Genomic DNA, 27,044 nt, shown 5'->3' on the forward strand with positions numbered 1-27,044 from the left:
TTATATCACATGCTAATTTGCATGCTAGCAAAATCATAATAATAAGTACAAAAACATTTCAAGATCTCATAATACTGGCAGCAGTGAGATTAAAGCATATGCTAATTTTGCATGTTAGCATAATTATAAGAATGAGATAAAAAGGTTTAAAAGAACTCATACTAGTGGCAGCAGTGGGATTTGAACTCACAAGTCTGTTGGAATATGGGTAAGTCTCTTAACAATAGGAAAAATCAATGATTCTTTCAACTGTCTTTTCCTAAACAGAAATTAACACACTCATGAAAATACAAAATCATAAGAATTAGATCAAAGGGTTCTCAAAACCTCATAATAATGGCAGCAGTGGGATTTGAATGGGCATGTCTCTAAACATTAGAAAAAAGCAAGGATTCTTTCAACAGTCTTTATCTGAACTGAAAACTGGAAAATCATGCAAATACAAAAGAAGATTAAATCACATGCTAATTTGCATGTTAGCAAAATCATAAGAATAAGTACAAAAACATTTCAAGAACTCATAATACTGGCAGCAGTGGGTTTAAAGCATATGCTAATTTTGCATGTTAGCATAATTATAAGAATAAGATAAAAAGGTTTAAAAGAACTCATACTAGTGGCATTTGAACCCACAAGTCTGTTAAAATTTAGGTAAGTCTCTAAACTAAAGTCTAAAACTGTCTTTTCCAAAACAGAAATGCACACACTCATGGAAATACAAAATCCTCAGAATTAGATCAAAGGGTTCTCAAAACCTCATAATACTGGCAGCAGTGGGATTTGAACCCACGCCTCCGAAGAGACTGGAGCCTTAATCCAGCGCCTTAGACCGCTCGGCCATGGTACCTAATGCATTATTAAAAGAGCTTCCTGAGAGTAAGTTTAGTGTATCTGACTACATTTTAAACTTGTGCATTGTGGAAAATGGATAGGTCTCTAAGCAAAAAGGAAAAAGCAATGATTCTATCTTTTGTCTTTTCCAAAAAAGCAAAGCACGCACTCATACAAAAATATGCTAATTTTTCTATTAGCAAAATCATAAATATAAGCTGAAAAGGTTTTCAAAACCTCAATATGTTGGCAGCAGTGGGATTTGAACTCACACCTCCAAAGAGACTGGAGCCTAAATCCAGCGCCTTAGACCACTCGGCCATGCTACCTTAAACAGCATGGTTAATTAAGCTTCCTTAGAGAAAGTGAAGTACATTTGACAACATTTAAAATTAGTACATTTTGGAAAATGGTCATGTCTCTAAACATTAGGCAAAAACAAAGATTCTATCAATGGTCTTTATCTTAACTGAAAACTGCTAAATCATACAAATACAAAAGAAGATTATATCACATGCTAATTTGCATGCTAGCAAAATCATAAGAATAAGTACAAAAACATTTCAAGATCTCATAATACTGGCAGCAGTGAGATTAATGCATATGCTAATTTTGCATGTTAGCATAATTATAAGAATGAGATAAAAAGGTTTAAAAGAACTCATACTAGTGGCAGCAGTGGGATTTGAACTCACAAGTCTGTTGGAATATGGGTAAGTCTCTTAACAATAGGAAAAATCAATGATTCTTTCAACTGTCTTTTCCTAAACAGAAATTAACACACTCATGAAAATACAAAATCATAAGAATTAGATCAAAGGGTTCTCAAAACCTCATAATAATGGCAGCAGTGGGATTTGAATGGGCATGTCTCTAAACATTAGAAAAAAGCAAGGATTCTTTCAACAGTCTTTATCTGAACTGAAAACTGGAAAATCATGCAAATACAAAAGAAGATTAAATCACATGCTAATTTGCATGTTAGCAAAATCATAAGAATAAGTACAAAAACATTTCAAGAACTCATAATACTGGCAGCAGTGGGTTTAAAGCATATGCTAATTTTGCATGTTAGCATAATTATAAGAATAAGATAAAAAGGTTTAAAAGAACTCATACTAGTGGCATTTGAACCCACAAGTCTGTTAAAATTTAGGTAAGTCTCTAAACTAAAGTCTAAAACTGTCTTTTCCAAAATAGAAATGCACACACTCATGGAAATACAAAAGCCTCAGAATTAGATCAAAGGGTTCTCAAAACCTCATAATACTGGCAGCAGCGGGATTTGAACCCACGCCTCCGAAGAGACTGGAGCCTTAATCCAGCGCCTTAGACCGCTCGGCCATGCGACCTAATGCATCATTAAAAGAGCTTCCTTAGAGTAAGTTTAGTGTATCTGACTACATTTTAAACTTGTGCATTGTGGAAAATGGATAGGTCTCTAAACAAAAAGGAAAAAGCAATGATTCTATCTTTTGTCTTTTCCAAAAAAGCAAAGCACGCACTCATACAAAAATATGCTAATTTTTCTGTTAGCAAAATCATAAATATAAGCTGAAAAGGTTTTCAAAACCTCAATATGTTGGCAGCAGTGGGATTTGAGCCCATGCCTCCAAAGAGACTGGAGCCTAAATCCAGCGCCTTAGACCACTCGGCCATGCTACCTTAAACAGCATGGATAATTAAGCTTCCTTAGAGAAAGTGAAGTACATTTGACAACATTTAAAATTAGTACATTTTGGAAAATGGGCATGTCTCTAAACATTAGGCAAGAACAAAGATTATATCAACGGTCTTTATCTTAACTGAAAACTGCTAAATCATACAAATACAAAAGAAGATTATATCACATGCTAATTTGCATGCTAGCAAAATCATAAGAATAAGTACAAAAACATTTCAAGATCTCATAATACTGGCAGCAGTGAGATTAAAGCATATGCTAATTTTGCATGTTAGCATAATTATAAGAATGAGATAAAAAGGTTTAAAAGAACTCATACTAGTGGCAGCAGTGGGATTTGAACTCACAAGTCTGTTGGAATATGGGTAAGTCTCTTAACAATAGGAAAAATCAATGATTCTTTCAACTGTCTTTTCCTAAACAGAAATTAACACACTCATGAAAATACAAAATCATAAGAATTAGATCAAAGGGTTCTCAAAACCTCATAATAATGGCAGCAGTGGGATTTGAATGGGCATGTCTCTAAACATTAGAAAAAAGCAAGGATTCTTTCAACAGTCTTTATCTGAACTGAAAACTGGAAAATCATGCAAATACAAAAGAAGATTAAATCACATGCTAATTTGCATGTTAGCAAAATCATAAGAATAAGTACAAAAACATTTCAAGAACTCATAATACTGGCAGCAGTGGGTTTAAAGCACATGCTAATTTTGCATGTTAGCATAATTATAAGAATAAGATAAAAAGGTTTAAAAGAACTCATACTAGTGGCATTTGAACCCACAAGTCTGTTAAAATTTAGGTAAGTCTCTAAACTAAAGTCTAAAACTGTCTTTTCCAAAACAGAAATGCACACACTCATGGAAATACAAAATCCTCAGAATTAGATCAAAGGGTTCTCAAAACCTCATAATACTGGCAGCAGTGGGATTTGAACCCACGCCTCCGAAGAGACTGGAGCCTTAATCCAGCGCCTTAGACCGCTCGGCCATGCTACCTAATGCATTATTAAAAGAGCTTCCTGAGAGTAAGTTTAGTGTATCTGACTACATTTTAAACTTGTGCATTGTGGAAAATGGATAGGTCTCTAAGCAAAAAGGAAAAAGCAATGATTCTATCTTTTGTCTTTTCCAAAAAAGCAAAGCACGCACTCATACAAAAATATGCTAATTTTTCTATTAGCAAAATCATAAATATAAGCTGAAAAGGTTTTCAAAACCTCAATATGTTGGCAGCAGTGGGATTTGAACTCACACCTCCAAAGAGACTGGAGCCTAAATCCAGCGCCTTAGAGAACTCGGCCATGCTACCTTAAACAGCATGGTTAATTAAGCTTCCTTAGAGAAAGTGAAGTACATTTGACAACATTTAAAATTAGTACATTTTGGAAAATGGTCATGTCTCTAAACATTAGGCAAAAACAAAGATTCTATCAACGGTCTTTATCTTAACTGAAAACTGCTAAATCATACAAATACAAAAGAAGATTATATCACATGCTAATTTGCATGCTAGCAAAATCATAAGAATAAGTACAAAAACATTTCAAGAACTCATAATACTGGCAGCAGTGGGTTTAAAGCATATGCTAATTTTGCATGTTAGCATAATTATAAGAATAAGATAAAAAGGTTTAAAAGAACTCATACTAGTGGCATTTGAACCCACAAGTCTGTTAAAATTTAGGTAAGTCTCTAAACTAAAGTCTAAAACTGTCTTTTCCAAAATAGAAATGCACACACTCATAGAAATACAAAAGACTCAGAATTAGATCAAAGGGTTCTCAAAACCTCATAATACTGGCAGCAGCGGGATTTGAACCCACGCCTCCGAAGAGACTGGAGCCTTAATCCAGCGCCTTAGACCGCTCGGCCATGCGACCTAATGCATCATTAAAAGAGCTTCCTTAGAGTAAGTTTAGTGTATCTGACTACATTTTAAACTTGTGCATTGTGGAAAATGGATAGGTCTCTAAACAAAAAGGAAAAAGCAATGATTCTATCTTTTGTCTTTTCCAAAAAAGCAAAGCACGCACTCATACAAAAATATGCTAATTTTTCTGTTAGCAAAATCATAAATATAAGCTGAAAAGGTTTTCAAAACCTCAATATGTTGGCAGCAGTGGGATTTGAACCCACGCCTCCAAAGAGACTGGAGCCTAAATCCAGCGCCTTAGACCACTCGGCCATGCTACCTTAAACAGCATGGATAATTAAGCTTCCTTAGAGAAAGTGAAGTACATTTGACAACATTTAAAATTAGTACATTTTGGAAAATGGGCATGTCTCTAAACATTAGGCAAGAACAAAGATTATATCAACGGTCTTTATCTTAACTGAAAACTGCTAAATCATACAAATACAAAAGAAGATTATATCACATGCTAATTTGCATGCTAGCAAAATCATAAGAATAAGTACAAAAACATTTCAAGATCTCATAATACTGGCAGCAGTGAGATTAAAGCATATGCTAATTTTGCATGTTAGCATAATTATAAGAATGAGATAAAAAGGTTTAAAAGAACTCATACTAGTGGCAGCAGTGGGATTTGAACTCACAAGTCTGTTGGAATATGGGTAAGTCTCTTAACAATAGGAAAAATCAATGATTCTTTCAACTGTCTTTTCCTAAACAGAAATTAACACACTCATGAAAATACAAAATCATAAGAATTAGATCAAAGGGTTCTCAAAACCTCATAATAATGGCAGCAGTGGGATTTGAATGGGCATGTCTCTAAACATTAGAAAAAAGCAAGGATTCTTTCAACAGTCTTTATCTGAACTGAAAACTGGAAAATCATGCAAATACAAAAGAAGATTAAATCACATGCTAATTTGCATGTTAGCAAAATCATAAGAATAAGTACAAAAACATTTCAAGAACTCATAATACTGGCAGCAGTGGGTTTAAAGCATATGCTAATTTTGCATGTTAGCATAATTATAAGAATAAGATAAAAAGGTTTAAAAGAACTCATACTAGTGGCATTTGAACCCACAAGTCTGTTAAAATTTAGGTAAGTCTCTAAACTAAAGTCTAAAACTGTCTTTTCCAAAACAGAAATGCACACACTCATGGAAATACAAAATCCTCAGAATTAGATCAAAGGGTTCTCAAAACCTCATAATACTGGCAGCAGTGGGATTTGAACCCACGCCTCCGAAGAGACTGGAGCCTTAATCCAGCGCCTTAGACCGCTCGGCCATGCTACCTAATGCATTATTAAAAGAGCTTCCTGAGAGTAAGTTTAGTGTATCTGACTACATTTTAAACTTGTGCATTGTGGAAAATGGATAGGTCTCTAAGCAAAAAGGAAAAAGCAATGATTCTATCTTTTGTCTTTTCCAAAAAAGCAAAGCACGCACTCATACAAAAATATGCTAATTTTTCTGTTAGCAAAATCATAAATATAAGCTGAAAAGGTTTTCAAAACCTCAATATGTTGGCAGCAGTGGGATTTGAACCCACGCCTCCAAAGAGACTGGAGCCTAAATCCAGCGCCTTAGACCACTCGGCCATGCTACCTTAAACAGCATGGATAATTAAGCTTCCTTAGAGAAAGTGAAGTACATTTGACAACATTTAAAATTAGTACATTTTGGAAAATGGGCATGTCTCTAAACATTAGGCAAGAACAAAGATTCTATCAATGGTCTTTATCTTAACTGAAAACTGCTAAATCATACAAATACAAAAGAAGATTATATCACATGCTAATTTGCATGCTAGCAAAATCATAAGAATAAGTACAAAAACATTTCAAGATCTCATAATACTGGCAGCAGTGAGATTAAAGCATATGCTAATTTTGCATGTTAGCATAATTATAAGAATGAGATAAAAAGGTTTAAAAGAACTCATACTAGTGGCAGCAGTGGGATTTGAACTCACAAGTCTGTTGGAATATGGGTAAGTCTCTTAACAATAGGAAAAATCAATGATTCTTTCAACTGTCTTTTCCTAAACAGAAATTAACACACTCATGAAAATACAAAATCATAAGAATTAGATCAAAGGGTTCTCAAAACCTCATAATAATGGCAGCAGTGGGATTTGAATGGGCATGTCTCTAAACATTAGAAAAAAGCAAGGATTCTTTCAACAGTCTTTATCTGAACTGAAAACTGGAAAATCATGCAAATACAAAAGAAGATTAAATCACATGCTAATTTGCATGTTAGCAAAATCATAAGAATAAGTACAAAAACATTTCAAGAACTCATAATACTGGCAGCAGTGGGTTTAAAGCATATGCTAATTTTGCATGTTAGCATAATTATAAGAATAAGATAAAAAGGTTTAAAAGAACTCATACTAGTGGCATTTGAACCCACAAGTCTGTTAAAATTTAGGTAAGTCTCTAAACTAAAGTCTAAAACTGTCTTTTCCAAAACAGAAATGCACACACTCATGGAAATACAAAATCCTCAGAATTAGATCAAAGGGTTCTCAAAACCTCATAATACTGGCAGCAGTGGGATTTGAACCCACGCCTCCGAAGAGACTGGAGCCTTAATCCAGCGCCTTAGATCGCTCGGCCACGGTACCTAATGCATTATTAAAAGAGCTTCCTGAGAGTAAGTTTAGTGTATCTGACTACATTTTAAACTTGTGCATTGTGGAAAATGGATAGGTCTCTAAGCAAAAAGGAAAAAGCAATGATTCTATCTTTTGTCTTTTCCAAAAAAGCAAAGCACGCACTCATACAAAAATATGCTAATTTTTCTATTAGCAAAATCATAAATATAAGCTGAAAAGGTTTTCAAAACCTCAATATGTTGGCAGCAGTGGGATTTGAACTCACACCTCCAAAGAGACTGGAGCCTAAATCCAGCGCCTTAGACCACTCGGCCATGCTACCTTAAACAGCATGGTTAATTAAGCTTCCTTAGAGAAAGTGAAGTACATTTGACAACATTTAAAATTAGTACATTTTGGAAAATGGTCATGTCTCTAATAGTGTTGAGCGATACCGTCCGATACTTGAAAGTATCGGTATCGGAAAGTATCGGCCGATACCGTCACAGTATCGGAATCCAATCCGATACCGATACCCGATACCAATACAAGTCAATGGGACTCATGTATCGGACGGTATCCCTGATGGTTCCCAGGGTCTGAAGGAGAGGAAACTCTCCTTCAGGCCCTGGGAACCATATAAATGTGTAAAAGAAAGAATTAAAATAAAAAATATCGCTATACTCACCTGTCCGACGCAGCCGGGACTTCAGCGAGGGAACCGGCAGCGTTGTTTGTTTAAAAATCGCGCTATTACTTGGTTACGTGAATTCCCGGCTTGTGATTGGTCAGGTCGGCCATGTTGCCGGGACGCGGACCAATCACAGCAAGCCGTGACGAAATTACGTCACGGCTTGCTGTGATTGGTCCGCGTCCCGGCAATATGGCCGCCCTGACCAATCACAAGCCGGGACGTCACGGGAGGCTGGACACGCGCTCATTTTAAAATGGGCGCGTGTCCAGCCTCCCGTGACGTCACGGCTTGTGATTGGTTGCGCCGCGATCAACCAATCACAAGCCGGGAGGCTGGACGCGCTCATTTTGAAAGGGCGCGTGTCCAGCCTCCCGTGACGTCACGGCTTGTGATTGGTTGCGCCGCGATCAACCAATCACAAGCCGGGAGGCTGGACGCGCTCATTTTGAAATGGGCGCGTGTCCAGCCTCCCGTGACGTCACGGCTTGTGATTGGTTGCGCCGCGATCAACCAATCACAAGCCGGGAGGCTGGACGCGCTCATTTTGAAATGGGCGCGTGTCCAGCCTCCCGGCTTGTGATTGGTTGACCGCGACGCAACCAATCACAAGCCGTGACGTCACGGGAGGCTGGACACGCGCCCTTTTTAAAATGAGCGCGTTTCCAGCCTCCCGTGACGTCACGGCTTGTGATTGGTTAATGGCGGCCATGTTGCCGGGACGCGGACCAATCACAGCAAGCCGTGACGTATTTTCGTCACGGCTTGCTGTGATTGGTCCGCGGCCCGGCAACATGGCCGCCCTGACCAATCAAAAGCCGGGACTTCGCGTAACCATGTAAAAGCGGGAATTTTAAACAAACAACGCTGCCGGTTCCTGCGCTGAGGTCCCGGCTGCGTCGGACAGGTGAGTATAGCGATATTTTTTATTTTAATTCTCTATTTTACACATTTTAACATTAATGTTGTTCCGATACCCGATACCCGATACCACAAGAGTATCGGAATCCCGGTATCGGAATTCCGATACAGCAAGTATCGGCCGATACCCGATACTTGCAGCATCGGAATGCTCAACACTAGTCTCTAAACATTAGGCAAAAACAAAGATTCTATCAATGGTCTTTATCTTAACTGAAAACTGCTAAATCATACAAATACAAAAGAAGATTATATCACATGCTAATTTGCATGCTAGCAAAATCATAAGAATAAGTACAAAAACATTTCAAGATCTCATAATACTGGCAGCAGTGAGATTAATGCATATGCTAATTTTGCATGTTAGCATAATTATAAGAATGAGATAAAAAGGTTTAAAAGAACTCATACTAGTGGCAGCAGTGGGATTTGAACTCACAAGTCTGTTGGAATATGGGTAAGTCTCTTAACAATAGGAAAAATCAATGATTCTTTCAACTGTCTTTTCCTAAACAGAAATTAACACACTCATGAAAATACAAAATCATAAGAATTAGATCAAAGGGTTCTCAAAACCTCATAATAATGGCAGCAGTGGGATTTGAATGGGCATGTCTCTAAACATTAGAAAAAAGCAAGGATTCTTTCAACAGTCTTTATCTGAACTGAAAACTGGAAAATCATGCAAATACAAAAGAAGATTAAATCACATGCTAATTTGCATGTTAGCAAAATCATAAGAATAAGTACAAAAACATTTCAAGAACTCATAATACTGGCAGCAGTGGGTTTAAAGCATATGCTAATTTTGCATGTTAGCATAATTATAAGAATAAGATAAAAAGGTTTAAAAGAACTCATACTAGTGGCATTTGAACCCACAAGTCTGTTAAAATTTAGGTAAGTCTCTAAACTAAAGTCTAAAACTGTCTTTTCCAAAATAGAAATGCACACACTCATGGAAATACAAAAGACTCAGAATTAGATCAAAGGGTTCTCAAAACCTCATAATACTGGCAGCAGCGGGATTTGAACCCACGCCTCCGAAGAGACTGGAGCCTTAATCCAGCGCCTTAGACCGCTCGGCCATGCGACCTAATGCATCATTAAAAGAGCTTCCTTAGAGTAAGTTTAGTGTATCTGACTACATTTTAAACTTGTGCATTGTGGAAAATGGATAGGTCTCTAAACAAAAAGGAAAAAGCAATGATTCTATCTTTTGTCTTTTCCAAAAAAGCAAAGCACGCACTCATACAAAAATATGCTAATTTTTCTGTTAGCAAAATCATAAATATAAGCTGAAAAGGTTTTCAAAACCTCAATATGTTGGCAGCAGTGGGATTTGAACCCACGCCTCCAAAGAGACTGGAGCCTAAATCCAGCGCCTTAGACCACTCGGCCATGCTACCTTAAACAGCATGGATAATTAAGCTTCCTTAGAGAAAGTGAAGTACATTTGACAACATTTAAAATTAGTACATTTTGGAAAATGGGCATGTCTCTAAACATTAGGCAAGAACAAAGATTCTATCAACGGTCTTTATCTTAACTGAAAACTGCTAAATCATACAAATACAAAAGAAGATTATATCACATGCTAATTTGCATGCTAGCAAAATCATAAGAATAAGTACAAAAACATTTCAAGATCTCATAATACTGGCAGCAGTGAGATTAAAGCATATGCTAATTTTGCATGTTAGCATAATTATAAGAATGAGATAAAAAGGTTTAAAAGAACTCATACTAGTGGCAGCAGTGGGATTTGAACTCACAAGTCTGTTGGAATATGGGTAAGTCTCTTAACAATAGGAAAAATCAATGATTCTTTCAACTGTCTTTTCCTAAACAGAAATTAACACACTCATGAAAATACAAAATCATAAGAATTAGATCAAAGGGTTCTCAAAACCTCATAATAATGGCAGCAGTGGGATTTGAATGGGCATGTCTCTAAACATTAGAAAAAAGCAAGGATTCTTTCAACAGTCTTTATCTGAACTGAAAACTGGAAAATCATGCAAATACAAAAGAAGATTAAATCACATGCTAATTTGCATGTTAGCAAAATCATAAGAATAAGTACAAAAACATTTCAAGAACTCATAATACTGGCAGCAGTGGGTTTAAAGCATATGCTAATTTTGCATGTTAGCATAATTATAAGAATAAGATAAAAAGGTTTAAAAGAACTCATACTAGTGGCATTTGAACCCACAAGTCTGTTAAAATTTAGGTAAGTCTCTAAACTAAAGTCTAAAACTGTCTTTTCCAAAACAGAAATGCACACACTCATGGAAATACAAAATCCTCAGAATTAGATCAAAGGGTTCTCAAAACCTCATAATACTGGCAGCAGTGGGATTTGAACCCACGCCTCCGAAGAGACTGGAGCCTTAATCCAGCGCCTTAGACCGCTCGGCCATGCTACCTAATGCATTATTAAAAGAGCTTCCTGAGAGTAAGTTTAGTGTATCTGACTACATTTTAAACTTGTGCATTGTGGAAAATGGATAGGTCTCTAAGCAAAAAGGAAAAAGCAATGATTCTATCTTTTGTCTTTTCCAAAAAAGCAAAGCACGCACTCATACAAAAATATGCTAATTTTTCTATTAGCAAAATCATAAATATAAGCTGAAAAGGTTTTCAAAACCTCAATATGTTGGCAGCAGTGGGATTTGAACTCACACCTCCAAAGAGACTGGAGCCTAAATCCAGCGCCTTAGACCACTCGGCCATGCTACCTTAAACAGCATGGTTAATTAAGCTTCCTTAGAGAAAGTGAAGTACATTTGACAACATTTAAAATTAGTACATTTTGGAAAATGGTCATGTCTCTAAACATTAGGCAAAAACAAAGATTCTATCAACGGTCTTTATCTTAACTGAAAACTGCTAAATCATACAAATACAAAAGAAGATTATATCACATGCTAATTTGCATGCTAGCAAAATCATAAGAATAAGTACAAAAACATTTCAAGATCTCATAATACTGGCAGCAGTGAGATTAATGCATATGCTAATTTTGCATGTTAGCATAATTATAAGAATGAGATAAAAAGGTTTAAAAGAACTCATACTAGTGGCAGCAGTGGGATTTGAACTCACAAGTCTGTTGGAATATGGGTAAGTCTCTTAACAATAGGAAAAATCAATGATTCTTTCAACTGTCTTTTCCTAAACAGAAATTAACACACTCATGAAAATACAAAATCATAAGAATTAGATCAAAGGGTTCTCAAAACCTCATAATAATGGCAGCAGTGGGATTTGAATGGGCATGTCTCTAAACATTAGAAAAAAGCAAGGATTCTTTCAACAGTCTTTATCTGAACTGAAAACTGGAAAATCATGCAAATACAAAAGAAGATTAAATCACATGCTAATTTGCATGTTAGCAAAATCATAAGAATAAGTACAAAAACATTTCAAGAACTCATAATACTGGCAGCAGTGGGTTTAAAGCATATGCTAATTTTGCATGTTAGCATAATTATAAGAATAAGATAAAAAGGTTTAAAAGAACTCATACTAGTGGCATTTGAACCCACAAGTCTGTTAAAATTTAGGTAAGTCTCTAAACTAAAGTCTAAAACTGTCTTTTCCAAAATAGAAATGCACACACTCATGGAAATACAAAAGACTCAGAATTAGATCAAAGGGTTCTCAAAACCTCATAATACTGGCAGCAGCGGGATTTGAACCCACGCCTCCGAAGAGACTGGAGCCTTAATCCAGCGCCTTAGACCGCTCGGCCATGCGACCTAATGCATCATTAAAAGAGCTTCCTTAGAGTAAGTTTAGTGTATCTGACTACATTTTAAACTTGTGCATTGTGGAAAATGGATAGGTCTCTAAACAAAAAGGAAAAAGCAATGATTCTATCTTTTGTCTTTTCCAAAAAAGCAAAGCACGCACTCATACAAAAATATGCTAATTTTTCTGTTAGCAAAATCATAAATATAAGCTGAAAAGGTTTTCAAAACCTCAATATGTTGGCAGCAGTGGGATTTGAACCCACGCCTCCAAAGAGACTGGAGCCTAAATCCAGCGCCTTAGACCACTCGGCCATGCTACCTTAAACAGCATGGATAATTAAGCTTCCTTAGAGAAAGTGAAGTACATTTGACAACATTTAAAATTAGTACATTTTGGAAAATGGGCATGTCTCTAAACATTAGGCAAGAACAAAGATTATATCAACGGTCTTTATCTTAACTGAAAACTGCTAAATCATACAAATACAAAAGAAGATTATATCACATGCTAATTTGCATGCTAGCAAAATCATAAGAATAAGTACAAAAACATTTCAAGATCTCATAATACTGGCAGCAGTGAGATTAAAGCATATGCTAATTTTGCATGTTAGCATAATTATAAGAATGAGATAAAAAGGTTTAAAAGAACTCATACTAGTGGCAGCAGTGGGATTTGAACTCACAAGTCTGTTGGAATATGGGTAAGTCTCTTAACAATAGGAAAAATCAATGATTCTTTCAACTGTCTTTTCCTAAACAGAAATTAACACACTCATGAAAATACAAAATCATAAGAATTAGATCAAAGGGTTCTCAAAACCTCATAATAATGGCAGCAGTGGGATTTGAATGGGCATGTCTCTAAACATTAGAAAAAAGCAAGGATTCTTTCAACAGTCTTTATCTGAACTGAAAACTGGAAAATCATGCAAATACAAAAGAAGATTAAATCACATGCTAATTTGCATGTTAGCAAAATCATAAGAATAAGTACAAAAACATTTCAAGAACTCATAATACTGGCAGCAGTGGGTTTAAAGCATATGCTAATTTTGCATGTTAGCATAATTATAAGAATAAGATAAAAAGGTTTAAAAGAACTCATACTAGTGGCATTTGAACCCACAAGTCTGTTAAAATTTAGGTAAGTCTCTAAACTAAAGTCTAAAACTGTCTTTTCCAAAACAGAAATGCACACACTCATGGAAATACAAAATCCTCAGAATTAGATCAAAGGGTTCTCAAAACCTCATAATACTGGCAGCAGTGGGATTTGAACCCACGCCTCCGAAGAGACTGGAGCCTTAATCCAGCGCCTTAGACCGCTCGGCCATGCTACCTAATGCATTATTAAAAGAGCTTCCTGAGAGTAAGTTTAGTGTATCTGACTACATTTTAAACTTGTGCATTGTGGAAAATGGATAGGTCTCTAAGCAAAAAGGAAAAAGCAATGATTCTATCTTTTGTCTTTTCCAAAAAAGCAAAGCACGCACTCATACAAAAATATGCTAATTTTTCTATTAGCAAAATCATAAATATAAGCTGAAAAGGTTTTCAAAACCTCAATATGTTGGCAGCAGTGGGATTTGAACTCACACCTCCAAAGAGACTGGAGCCTAAATCCAGCGCCTTAGACCACTCGGCCATGCTACCTTAAACAGCATGGTTAATTAAGCTTCCTTAGAGAAAGTGAAGTACATTTGACAACATTTAAAATTAGTACATTTTGGAAAATGGTCATGTCTCTAAACATTAGGCAAAAACAAAGATTCTATCAACGGTCTTTATCTTAACTGAAAACTGCTAAATCATACAAATACAAAAGAAGATTATATCACATGCTAATTTGCATGCTAGCAAAATCATAAGAATAAGTACAAAAACATTTCAAGATCTCATAATACTGGCAGCAGTGAGATTAATGCATATGCTAATTTTGCATGTTAGCATAATTATAAGAATGAGATAAAAAGGTTTAAAAGAACTCATACTAGTGGCAGCAGTGGGATTTGAACTCACAAGTCTGTTGGAATATGGGTAAGTCTCTTAACAATAGGAAAAATCAATGATTCTTTCAACTGTCTTTTCCTAAACAGAAATTAACACACTCATGAAAATACAAAATCATAAGAATTAGATCAAAGGGTTCTCAAAACCTCATAATAATGGCAGCAGTGGGATTTGAATGGGCATGTCTCTAAACATTAGAAAAAAGCAAGGATTCTATCAATAGTCTTTATCTGAACTGAAAACTGGAAAATCATGCAAATACAAAAGAAGATTAAATCACATGCTAATTTGCATGTTAGCAAAATCATAAGAATAAGTACAAAAACATTTCAAGAACTCATAATACTGGCAGCAGTGGGTTTAAAGCATATGCTAATTTTGCATGTTAGCATAATTATAAGAATAAGATAAAAAGGTTTAAAAGAACTCATACTAGTGGCATTTGAACCCACAAGTCTGTTAAAATTTAGGTAAGTCTCTAAACTAAAGTCTAAAACTGTCTTTTCCAAAACAGAAATGCACACACTCATGGAAATACAAAATCCTCAGAATTAGATCAAAGGGTTCTCAAAACCCCATAATACTGGCAGCAGTGGGATTTGAACCCACGCCTCCGAAGAGACTGGAGCCTTAATCCAGCGCCTTAGACCGCTCGGCCATGTTACCTAATGCATCATTAAAAGAGCTTCCTGAGAGTAAGTTTAGTGTATTTGACTACATTTTAAACTTGTGCATTGTGGAAAATGGATAGGTCTCTAAACAAAAAGGAAAAAGCAATGATTCTATCTTTTGTCTTTTCCAAAAAAGCAAAGCACGCGCTCATACAAAAATATGCTAATTTTTCTATTAGCAAAGTCATAAATTTAAGCTGAAAGGGTTTTCAAAACCTCAATATGTTGGCAGCAGTGGGATTTGAACCCACGCCTCCAAAGAGACTGGAGCCTAAATCCAGAGCCTTAGACCACTCGGCCATGCTACCTTAAACAGCATGGTTAATTAAGCTTCCTTAGAGAAAGTGAAGTACATTTGACAACATTTAAAATTAGTACATTTTGGAAAATGGTCATGTCTCTAAACATTAGGCAAAAACAAAGATTCTATCAACGGTCTTTATCTTAACTGAAAACTGCTAAATCATACAAATACAAAAGAAGATTATATCACATGCTAATTTGCATGCTAGCAAAATCATAAGAATAAGTACAAAAACATTTCAAGATCTCATAATACTGGCAGCAGTGAGATTAAAGCATATGCTAATTTTGCATGTTAGCATAATTATAAGAATGAGATAAAAAGGTTTAAAAGAACTCATACTAGTGGCAGCAGTGGGATTTGAACTCACAAGTCTGTTGGAATATGGGTAAGTCTCTTAACAATAGGAAAAATCAATGATTCTTTCAACTGTCTTTTCCTAAACAGAAACTAACACACTCATGAAAATACAAAATCATAAGAATTAGATCAAAGGGTTCTCAAAACCTCATAATAATGGCAGCAGTGGGATTTGAATGGGCATGTCTCTAAACATTAGAAAAAAGCAAGGATTCTTTCAACAGTCTTTATCTGAACTGAAAACTAGAAAATCATGCAAATACAAAAGAAGATTAAATCACATGCTAATTTGCATGTTAGCAAAATCATAAGAATAAGTACAAAAACATTTCAAGATCTCATAATACTGGCAGCAGTGGGTTTAAAGCATATGCTAATTTTGCATGTTAGCATAATTATAAGAATAAGATAAAAAGGTTTAAAAGAACTCATACTAGTGGCATTTGAACCCACAAGTCTGTTAAAATTTAGGTAAGTCTCTAAACTAAAGTCTAAAACTGTCTTTTCCAAAACAGAAATGCACACACTCATGGAAATACAAAATCCTCAGAATTAGATCAAAGGGTTCTCAAAACCTCATAATACTGGCATTTGAACCCACGCCTCCGAAGAGACTGGAGCCTTAATCCAGCGCCTTAGACCGCTCGGCCATGTTACCTAATGCATCATTAAAAGAGCTTCCTGAGAGTAAGTTTAGTGTATTTGACTACATTTTAAACTTGTGCATTGTGGAAAATGGATAGGTCTCTAAACAAAAAGGAAAAAGCAATGATTCTATCTTTTGTCTTTTCCAAAAAAGCAAAGCACGCGCTCATACAAAAATATGCTAATTTTTCTATTAGCAAAGTCATAAATATAAGCTGAAAGGGTTTTCAAAACCTCAATATGTTGGCAGCAGTGGGATTTGAACCCACGCCTCCAAAGAGACTGGAGCCTAAATCCAGCGCCTTAGACCACTCGGCCATGCTACCTTAAACATCATGGTTAATTAAGCTTCCTTAGAGAAAGTGAAGTACATTTGACAACATTTAAAATTAGTACATTTTGGAAAATGGTCATGTCTCTAAACATTAGGCAAAAACAAAGATTCTATCAACGGTCTTTATCTTAACTGAAAACTGCTAAATCATACAAATACAAAAGAAGATTATATCACATGCTAATTTGCATGCTAGCAAAATCATAAGAATAAGTACAAAAACATTTCAAGATCTCATAATACTGGCAGCAGTGAGATTAAAGCATATGCTAATTTTGCATGTTAGCATAATTATAAGAATGAGATAAAAAGGTTTAAAAGAACTCATACTAGTGGCAGCAGTGGGATTTGAACTCACAAGTCTGTTGGAATATGGGTAAGTCTCTTAACAATAGGAAAAATCAATGATTCTTTCAACTGTCTTTTCCTAAACAGAAATTAACACACTCATGAAAATACAAAATCATAAGAATTAGATCAAAGGGTTCTCAAAACCTCATAATAATGGCAGCAGTGGGATTTGAATGGGCATGTCTCTAAACATTAGAAAAAAGCAAGGATTCTTTCAACAGTCTTTATCTGAACTGAAAACTGGAAAATCATGCAAATACAAAAGAAGATTAAATCACATGCTAATTTGCATGTTAGCAAAATCATAAGAATAAGTACAAAAACATTTCAAGAACTCATAATACTGGCAGCAGTGGGTTTAAAGCATATGCTAATTTTGCATGTTAGCATAATTATAAGAATAAGATAAAAAGGTTTAAAAGAACTCATACTAGTGGCATTTGAACCCACAAGTCTGTTAAAATTTAGGTAAGTCTCTAAACTAAAGTCTAAAACTGTCTTTTCCAAAACAGAAATGCACACACTCATGGAAATACAAAATCCTCAGAATTAGATCAAAGGGTTCTCAAAACCTCATAATACTGGCAGCAGTGGGATTTGAACCCACGCCTCCGAAGAGACTGGAGCCTTAATCCAGCGCCTTAGACCGCTCGGCCATGCTACCTAATGCATTATTAAAAGAGCTTCCTGAGAGTAAGTTTAGTGTATCTGACTACATTTTAAACTTGTGCATTGTGGAAAATGGATAGGTCTCTAAGCAAAAAGGAAAAAGCAATGATTCTATCTTTTGTCTTTTCCAAAAAAGCAAAGCACGCACTCATACAAAAATATGCTAATTTTTCTATTAGCAAAATCATAAATATAAGCTGAAAAGGTTTTCAAAACCTCAATATGTTGGCAGCAGTGGGATTTGAACTCACACCTCCAAAGAGACTGGAGCCTAAATCCAGCGCCTTAGACCACTCGGCCATGCTACCTTAAACAGCATGGTTAATTAAGCTTCCTTAGAGAAAGTGAAGTACATTTGACAACATTTAAAATTAGTACATTTTGGAAAATGGTCATGTCTCTAAACATTAGGCAAAAACAAAGATTCTATCAACGGTCTTTATCTTAACTGAAAACTGCTAAATCATACAAATACAAAAGAAGATTATATCACATGCTAATTTGCATGCTAGCAAAATCATAAGAATAAGTACAAAAACATTTCAAGATCTCATAATACTGGCAGCAGTGAGATTAATGCATATGCTAATTTTGCATGTTAGCATAATTATAAGAATGAGATAAAAAGGTTTAAAAGAACTCATACTAGTGGCAGCAGTGGGATTTGAACTCACAAGTCTGTTGGAATATGGGTAAGTCTCTTAACAATAGGAAAAATCAATGATTCTTTCAACTGTCTTTTCCTAAACAGAAATTAACACACTCATGAAAATACAAAATCATAAGAATTAGATCAAAGGGTTCTCAAAACCTCATAATAATGGCAGCAGTGGGATTTGAATGGGCATGTCTCTAAACATTAGAAAAAAGCAAGGATTCTATCAATAGTCTTTATCTGAACTGAAAACTGGAAAATCATGCAAATACAAAAGAAGATTAAATCACATGCTAATTTGCATGTTAGCAAAATCATAAGAATAAGTACAAAAACATTTCAAGAACTCATAATACTGGCAGCAGTGGGTTTAAAGCATATGCTAATTTTGCATGTTAGCATAATTATAAGAATAAGATAAAAAGGTTTAAAAGAACTCATACTAGTGGCATTTGAACCCACAAGTCTGTTAAAATTTAGGTAAGTCTCTAAACTAAAGTCTAAAACTGTCTTTTCCAAAACAGAAATGCACACACTCATGGAAATACAAAATCCTCAGAATTAGATCAAAGGGTTCTCAAAACCCCATAATACTGGCAGCAGTGGGATTTGAACCCACGCCTCCGAAGAGACTGGAGCCTTAATCCAGCGCCTTAGACCGCTCGGCCATGTTACCTAATGCATCATTAAAAGAGCTTCCTGAGAGTAAGTTTAGTGTATTTGACTACATTTTAAACTTGTGCATTGTGGAAAATGGATAGGTCTCTAAACAAAAAGGAAAAAGCAATGATTCTATCTTTTGTCTTTTCCAAAAAAGCAAAGCACGCGCTCATACAAAAATATGCTAATTTTTCTATTAGCAAAGTCATAAATATAAGCTGAAAGGGTTTTCAAAACCTCAATATGTTGGCAGCAGTGGGATTTGAACCCACGCCTCCAAAGAGACTGGAGCCTAAATCCAGAGCCTTAGACCACTCGGCCATGCTACCTTAAACAGCATGGTTAATTAAGCTTCCTTAGAGAAAGTGAAGTACATTTGACAACATTTAAAATTAGTACATTTTGGAAAATGGTCATGTCTCTAAACATTAGGCAAAAACAAAGATTCTATCAACGGTCTTTATCTTAACTGAAAACTGCTAAATCATACAAATACAAAAGAAGATTATATCACATGCTAATTTGCATGCTAGCAAAATCATAAGAATAAGTACAAAAACATTTCAAGATCTCATAATACTGGCAGCAGTGAGATTAAAGCATATGCTAATTTTGCATGTTAGCATAATTATAAGAATGAGATAAAAAGGTTTAAAAGAACTCATACTAGTGGCAGCAGTGGGATTTGAACTCACAAGTCTGTTGGAATATGGGTAAGTCTCTTAACAATAGGAAAAATCAATGATTCTTTCAACTGTCTTTTCCTAAACAGAAACTAACACACTCATGAAAATACAAAATCATAAGAATTAGATCAAAGGGTTCTCAAAACCTCATAATAATGGCAGCAGTGGGATTTGAATGGGCATGTCTCTAAACATTAGAAAAAAGCAAGGATTCTTTCAACAGTCTTTATCTGAACTGAAAACTAGAAAATCATGCAAATACAAAAGAAGATTAAATCACATGCTAATTTGCATGTTAGCAAAATCATAAGAATAAGTACAAAAACATTTCAAGATCTCATAATACTGGCAGCAGTGGGTTTAAAGCATATGCTAATTTTGCATGTTAGCATAATTATAAGAATAAGATAAAAAGGTTTAAAAGAACTCATACTAGTGGCATTTGAACCCACAAGTCTGTTAAAATTTAGGTAAGTCTCTAAACTAAAGTCTAAAACTGTCTTTTCCAAAACAGAAATGCACACACTCATGGAAATACAAAATCCTCAGAATTAGATCAAAGGGTTCTCAAAACCTCATAATACTGGCAGCAGTGGGATTTGAACCCACGCCTCCGAAGAGACTGGAGCCTTAATCCAGCGCCTTAGACCGCTCGGCCATGTTACCTAATGCATCATTAAAAGAGCTTCCTGAGAGTACGTTTAGTGTATTTGACTACATTTTAAACTTGTGCATTGTGGAAAATGGATAGGTCTCTAAACAAAAAGGAAAAAGCAATGATTCTATCTTTTGTCTTTTCCAAAAAAGCAAAGCACGCGCTCATACAAAAATATGCTAATTTTTCTATTAGCAAAGTCATAAATATAAGCTGAAAGGGTTTTCAAAACCTCAATATGTTGGCAGCAGTGGGATTTGAACCCACGCCTCCAAAGAGACTGGAGCCTAAATCCAGCGCCTTAGACCACTCGGCCATGCTACCTTAAACATCATGGTTAATTAAGCTTCCTTAGAGAAAGTGAAGTACATTTGACAACATTTAAAATTAGTACATTTTGGAAAATGGTCATGTCTCTAAACATTAGGCAAAAACAAAGATTCTATCAACGGTCTTTATCTTAACTGAAAACTGCTAAATCATACAAATACAAAAGAAGATTATATCACATGCTAATTTGCATGCTAGCAAAATCATAAGAATAAGTACAAAAACATTTCAAGATCTCATAATACTGGCAGCAGTGAGATTAAAGCATATGCTAATTTTGCATGTTAGCATAATTATAAGAATGAGATAAAAAGGTTTAAAAGAACTCATACTAGTGGCAGCAGTGGGATTTGAACTCACAAGTCTGTTGGAATATGGGTAAGTCTCTTAACAATAGGAAAAATCAATGATTCTTTCAACTGTCTTTTCCTAAACAGAAATTAACACACTCATGAAAATACAAAATCATAAGAATTAGATCAAAGGGTTCTCAAAACCTCATAATAATGGCAGCAGTGGGATTTGAATGGGCATGTCTCTAAACATTAGAAAAAAGCAAGGATTCTTTCAACAGTCTTTATCTGAACTGAAAACTGGAAAATCATGCAAATACAAAAGAAGATTAAATCACATGCTAATTTGCATGTTAGCAAAATCATAAGAATAAGTACAAAAACATTTCAAGAACTCATAATACTGGCAGCAGTGGGTTTAAAGCATATGCTAATTTTGCATGTTAGCATAATTATAAGAATAAGATAAAAAGGTTTAAAAGAACTCATACTAGTGGCATTTGAACCCACAAGTCTGTTAAAATTTAGGTAAGTCTCTAAACTAAAGTCTAAAACTGTCTTTTCCAAAACAGAAATGCACACACTCATGGAAATACAAAATCCTCAGAATTAGATCAAAGGGTTCTCAAAACCTCATAATACTGGCAGCAGTGGGATTTGAACCCACGCCTCCGAAGAGACTGGAGCCTTAATCCAGCGCCTTAGACCGCTCGGCCATGCTACCTAATGCATTATTAAAAGAGCTTCCTGAGAGTAAGTTTAGTGTATCTGACTACATTTTAAACTTGTGCATTGTGGAAAATGGATAGGTCTCTAAGCAAAAAGGAAAAAGCAATGATTCTATCTTTTGTCTTTTCCAAAAAAGCAAAGCACGCACTCATACAAAAATATGCTAATTTTTCTATTAGCAAAATCATAAATATAAGCTGAAAAGGTTTTCAAAACCTCAATATGTTGGCAGCAGTGGGATTTGAACTCACGCCTCCAAAGAGACTGGAGCCTAAATCCAGCGCCTTAGACCACTCGGCCATGCTACCTTAAACAGCATGGTTAATTAAGCTTCCTTAGAGAAAGTGAAGTACATTTGACAACATTTAAAATTAGTACATTTTGGAAAATGGTCATGTCTCTAAACATTAGGCAAAAACAAAGATTCTATCAACGGTCTTTATCTTAACTGAAAACTGCTAAATCATACAAATACAAAAGAAGATTATATCACATGCTAATTTGCATGCTAGCAAAATCATAAGAATAAGTACAAAAACATTTCAAGATCTCATAATACTGGCAGCAGTGAGATTAATGCATATGCTAATTTTGCATGTTAGCATAATTATAAGAATGAGATAAAAAGGTTTAAAAGAACTCATACTAGTGGCAGCAGTGGGATTTGAACTCACAAGTCTGTTGGAATATGGGTAAGTCTCTTAACAATAGGAAAAATCAATGATTCTTTCAACTGTCTTTTCCTAAACAGAAATTAACACACTCATGAAAATACAAAATCATAAGAATTAGATCAAAGGGTTCTCAAAACCTCATAATAATGGCAGCAGTGGGATTTGAATGGGCATGTCTCTAAACATTAGAAAAAAGCAAGGATTCTATCAATAGTCTTTATCTGAACTGAAAACTGGAAAACCATGCAAATACAAAAGAAGATTAAATCACATGCTAATTTGCATGTTAGCAAAATCATAAGAATAAGTACAAAAACATTTCAAGAACTCATAATACTGGCAGCAGTGGGTTTAAAGCATATGCTAATTTTGCATGTTAGCATAATTATAAGAATAAGATAAAAAGGTTTAAAAGAACTCATACTAGTGGCATTTGAACCCACAAGTCTGTTAAAATTTAGGTAAGTCTCTAAACTAAAGTCTAAAACTGTCTTTTCCAAAACAGAAATGCACACACTCATGGAAATACAAAATCCTCAGAATTAGATCAAAGGGTTCTCAAAACCCCATAATACTGGCAGCAGTGGGATTTGAACCCACGCCTCCGAAGAGACTGGAGCCTTAATCCAGCGCCTTAGACCGCTCGGCCATGTTACCTAATGCATCATTAAAAGAGCTTCCTGAGAGTAAGTTTAGTGTATTTGACTACATTTTAAACTTGTGCATTGTGGAAAATGGATAGGTCTCTAAACAAAAAGGAAAAAGCAATGATTCTATCTTTTGTCTTTTCCAAAAAAGCAAAGCACGCGCTCATACAAAAATATGCTAATTTTTCTATTAGCAAAGTCATAAATATAAGCTGAAAGGGTTTTCAAAACCTCAATATGTTGGCAGCAGTGGGATTTGAACCCACGCCTCCAAAGAGACTGGAGCCTAAATCCAGAGCCTTAGACCACTCGGCCATGCTACCTTAAACAGCATGGTTAATTAAGCTTCCTTAGAGAAAGTGAAGTACATTTGAAAACATTTAAAATTAGTACATTTTGGAAAATGGTCATGTCTCTAAACATTAGGCAAAAACAAAGATTCTATCAACGGTCTTTATCTTAACTGAAAACTGCTAAATCATACAAATACAAAAGAAGATTATATCACATGCTAATTTGCATGCTAGCAAAATCATAAGAATAAGTACAAAAACATTTCAAGATCTCATAATACTGGCAGCAGTGAGATTAAAGCATATGCTAATTTTGCATGTTAGCATAATTATAAGAATGAGATAAAAAGGTTTAAAAGAACTCATACTAGTGGCAGCAGTGGGATTTGAACTCACAAATCTGTTGGAATATGGGTAAGTCTCTTAACAATAGGAAAAATCAATGATTCTTTCAACTGTCTTTTCCTAAACAGAAACTAACACACTCATGAAAATACAAAATCATAAGAATTAGATCAAAGGGTTCTCAAAACCTCATAATAATGGCAGCAGTGGGATTTGAATGGGCATGTCTCTAAACATTAGAAAAAAGCAAGGATTCTTTCAACAGTCTTTATCTGAACTGAAAACTAGAAAATCATGCAAATACAAAAGAAGATTAAATCACATGCTAATTTGCATGTTAGCAAAATCATAAGAATAAGTACAAAAACATTTCAAGATCTCATAATACTGGCAGCAGTGGGTTTAAAGCATATGCTAATTTTGCATGTTAGCATAATTATAAGAATAAGATAAAAAGGTTTAAAAGAACTCATACTAGTGGCATTTGAACCCACAAGTCTGTTAAAATTTAGGTAAGTCTCTAAACTAAAGTCTAAAACTGTCTTTTCCAAAACAGAAATGCACACACTCATGGAAATACAAAATCCTCAGAATTAGATCAAAGGGTTCTCAAAACCTCATAATACTGGCAGCAGTGGGATTTGAACCCACGCCTCCGAAGAGACTGGAGCCTTAATCCAGCGCCTTAGACCGCTCGGCCATGTTACCTAATGCATCATTAAAAGAGCTTCCTGAGAGTAAGTTTAGTGTATTTGACTACATTTTAAACTTGTGCATTGTGGAAAATGGATAGGTCTCTAAACAAAAAGGAAAAAGCAATGATTCTATCTTTTGTCTTTTCCAAAAAAGCAAAGCACGCGCTCATACAAAAATATGCTAATTTTTCTATTAGCAAAGTCATAAATATAAGCTGAAAGGGTTTTCAAAACCTCAATATGTTGGCAGCAGTGGGATTTGAACCCACGCCTCCAAAGAGACTGGAGCCTAAATCCAGCGCCTTAGACCACTCGGCCATGCTACCTTAAACATCATGGTTAATTAAGCTTCCTTAGAGAAAGTGAAGTACATTTGACAACATTTAAAATTAGTACATTTTGGAAAATGGTCATGTCTCTAAACATTAGGCAAAAACAAAGATTCTATCAACGGTCTTTATCTTAACTGAAAACTGCTAAATCATACAAATACAAAAGAAGATTATATCACATGCTAATTTGCATGCTAGCAAAATCATAAGAATAAGTACAAAAACATTTCAAGATCTCATAATACTGGCAGCAGTGAGATTAAAGCATATGCTAATTTTGCATGTTAGCATAATTATAAGAATGAGATAAAAAGGTTTAAAAGAACTCATACTAGTGGCAGCAGTGGGATTTGAACTCACAAGTCTGTTGGAATATGGGTAAGTCTCTTAACAATAGGAAAAATCAATGATTCTTTCAACTGTCTTTTCCTAAACAGAAATTAACACACTCATGAAAATACAAAATCATAAGAATTAGATCAAAGGGTTCTCAAAACCTCATAATAATGGCAGCAGTGGGATTTGAATGGGCATGTCTCTAAACATTAGAAAAAAGCAAGGATTCTATCAATAGTCTTTATCTGAACTGAAAACTGGAAAATCATGCAAATACAAAAGAAGATTAAATCACATGCTAATTTGCATGTTAGCAAAATCATAAGAATAAGTACAAAAACATTTCAAGAACTCATAATACTGGCAGCAGTGGGTTTAAAGCATATGCTAATTTTGCATGTTAGCATAATTATAAGAATAAGATAAAAAGGTTTAAAAGAACTCATACTAGTGGCATTTGAACCCACAAGTCTGTTAAAATTTAGGTAAGTCTCTAAACTAAAGTCTAAAACTGTCTTTTCCAAAACAGAAATGCACACACTCATGGAAATACAAAATCCTCAGAATTAGATCAAAGGGTTCTCAAAACCCCATAATACTGGCAGCAGTGGGATTTGAACCCACGCCTCCGAAGAGACTGGAGCCTTAATCCAGCGCCTTAGACCGCTCGGCCATGTTACCTAATGCATCATTAAAAGAGCTTCCTGAGAGTAAGTTTAGTGTATTTGACTACATTTTAAACTTGTGCATTGTGGAAAATGGATAGGTCTCTAAACAAAAAGGAAAAAGCAATGATTCTATCTTTTGTCTTTTCCAAAAAAGCAAAGCACGCGCTCATACAAAAATATGCTAATTTTTCTATTAGCAAAGTCATAAATATAAGCTGAAAGGGTTTTCAAAACCTCAATATGTTGGCATCAGTGGGATTTGAACCCACGCCTCCAAAGAGACTGGAGCCTAAATCCAGAGCCTTAGACCACTCAGCCATGCTACCTTAAACAGCATGGTTAATTAAGCTTCCTTAGAGAAAGTGAAGTACATTTGACAACATTTAAAATTAGTACATTTTGGAAAATGGTCATGTCTCTAAACATTAGGCAAAAACAAAGATTCTATCAACGGTCTTTATCTTAACTGAAAACTGCTAAATCATACAAATACAAAAGAAGATTATATCACATGCTAATTTGCATGCTAGCAAAATCATAAGAATAAGTACAAAAACATTTCAAGATCTCATAATACTGGCAGCAGTGAGATTAAAGCATATGCTAATTTTGCATGTTAGCATAATTATAAGAATGAGATAAAAAGGTTTAAAAGAACTCATACTAGTGGCAGCAGTGGGATTTGAACTCACAAGTCTGTTGGAATATGGGTAAGTCTCTTAACAATAGGAAAAATCAATGATTCTTTCAACTGTCTTTTCCTAAACAGAAATTAACACACTCATGAAAATACAAAATCATAAGAATTAGATCAAAGGGTTCTCAAAACCTCATAATAATGGCAGCAGTGGGATTTGAATGGGCATGTCTCTAAACATTAGAAAAAAGCAAGGATTCTATCAATAGTCTTTATCTGAACTGAAAACTGGAAAATCATGCAAATACAAAAGAAGATTAAATCACATGCTAATTTGCATGTTAGCAAAATCATAAGAATAAGTACAAAAACATTTCAAGAACTCATAATACTGGCAGCAGTGGGTTTAAAGCATATGCTAATTTTGCATGTTAGCATAATTATAAGAATAAGATAAAAAGGTTTAAAAGAACTCATACTAGTGGCATTTGAACCCACAAGTCTGTTAAAATTTAGGTAAGTCTCTAAACTAAAGTCTAAAACTGTCTTTTCCAAAACAGAAATGCACACACTCATGGAAATACAAAATCCTCAGAATTAGATCAAAGGGTTCTCAAAACCTCATAATACTGGCAGCAGTGGGA

The 27,044-nt window shown here is 35.0% G+C and overlaps 10 non-coding genes across 10 annotated transcripts; all 10 read right to left on the reverse strand.

Moving 5' to 3' along the window:
* Positions 1 to 4,634: 4,634 nt before the first annotated feature.
* TRNAL-UAG (transfer RNA leucine (anticodon UAG)) lies at positions 4,635 to 4,716 on the reverse strand. Its single transcript has one exon. It is a non-coding gene; the product is annotated as a tRNA-Leu (tRNA).
* A 1,254-nt stretch (positions 4,717 to 5,970) lies between these two features.
* Positions 5,971 to 6,052, reverse strand: TRNAL-UAG (transfer RNA leucine (anticodon UAG)). Its single transcript has one exon. It is a non-coding gene; the product is annotated as a tRNA-Leu (tRNA).
* Positions 6,053 to 9,984: 3,932 nt separating this feature from the next.
* On the reverse strand, positions 9,985 to 10,066 carry TRNAL-UAG (transfer RNA leucine (anticodon UAG)). Its single transcript has one exon. It is a non-coding gene; the product is annotated as a tRNA-Leu (tRNA).
* A 2,590-nt stretch (positions 10,067 to 12,656) lies between these two features.
* Positions 12,657 to 12,738, reverse strand: TRNAL-UAG (transfer RNA leucine (anticodon UAG)). Its single transcript has one exon. It is a non-coding gene; the product is annotated as a tRNA-Leu (tRNA).
* A 2,590-nt stretch (positions 12,739 to 15,328) lies between these two features.
* Positions 15,329 to 15,410, reverse strand: TRNAL-UAG (transfer RNA leucine (anticodon UAG)). The gene has a single exon. It is a non-coding gene; the product is annotated as a tRNA-Leu (tRNA).
* A 1,245-nt stretch (positions 15,411 to 16,655) lies between these two features.
* On the reverse strand, positions 16,656 to 16,737 carry TRNAL-UAG (transfer RNA leucine (anticodon UAG)). The gene has a single exon. It is a non-coding gene; the product is annotated as a tRNA-Leu (tRNA).
* Positions 16,738 to 19,327: 2,590 nt separating this feature from the next.
* Positions 19,328 to 19,409, reverse strand: TRNAL-UAG (transfer RNA leucine (anticodon UAG)). The gene has a single exon. It is a non-coding gene; the product is annotated as a tRNA-Leu (tRNA).
* A 1,254-nt stretch (positions 19,410 to 20,663) lies between these two features.
* On the reverse strand, positions 20,664 to 20,745 carry TRNAL-UAG (transfer RNA leucine (anticodon UAG)). Its single transcript has one exon. It is a non-coding gene; the product is annotated as a tRNA-Leu (tRNA).
* Positions 20,746 to 23,335: 2,590 nt separating this feature from the next.
* On the reverse strand, positions 23,336 to 23,417 carry TRNAL-UAG (transfer RNA leucine (anticodon UAG)). Its single transcript has one exon. It is a non-coding gene; the product is annotated as a tRNA-Leu (tRNA).
* Positions 23,418 to 24,671: 1,254 nt separating this feature from the next.
* Positions 24,672 to 24,753, reverse strand: TRNAL-UAG (transfer RNA leucine (anticodon UAG)). The gene has a single exon. It is a non-coding gene; the product is annotated as a tRNA-Leu (tRNA).
* Positions 24,754 to 27,044: the final 2,291 nt, after the last annotated feature.

Source organism: Ranitomeya variabilis, chromosome 5, assembly GCF_051348905.1.
Source record: "Ranitomeya variabilis isolate aRanVar5 chromosome 5, aRanVar5.hap1, whole genome shotgun sequence".
NCBI lineage: Eukaryota > Metazoa > Chordata > Amphibia > Anura > Dendrobatidae > Ranitomeya > Ranitomeya variabilis.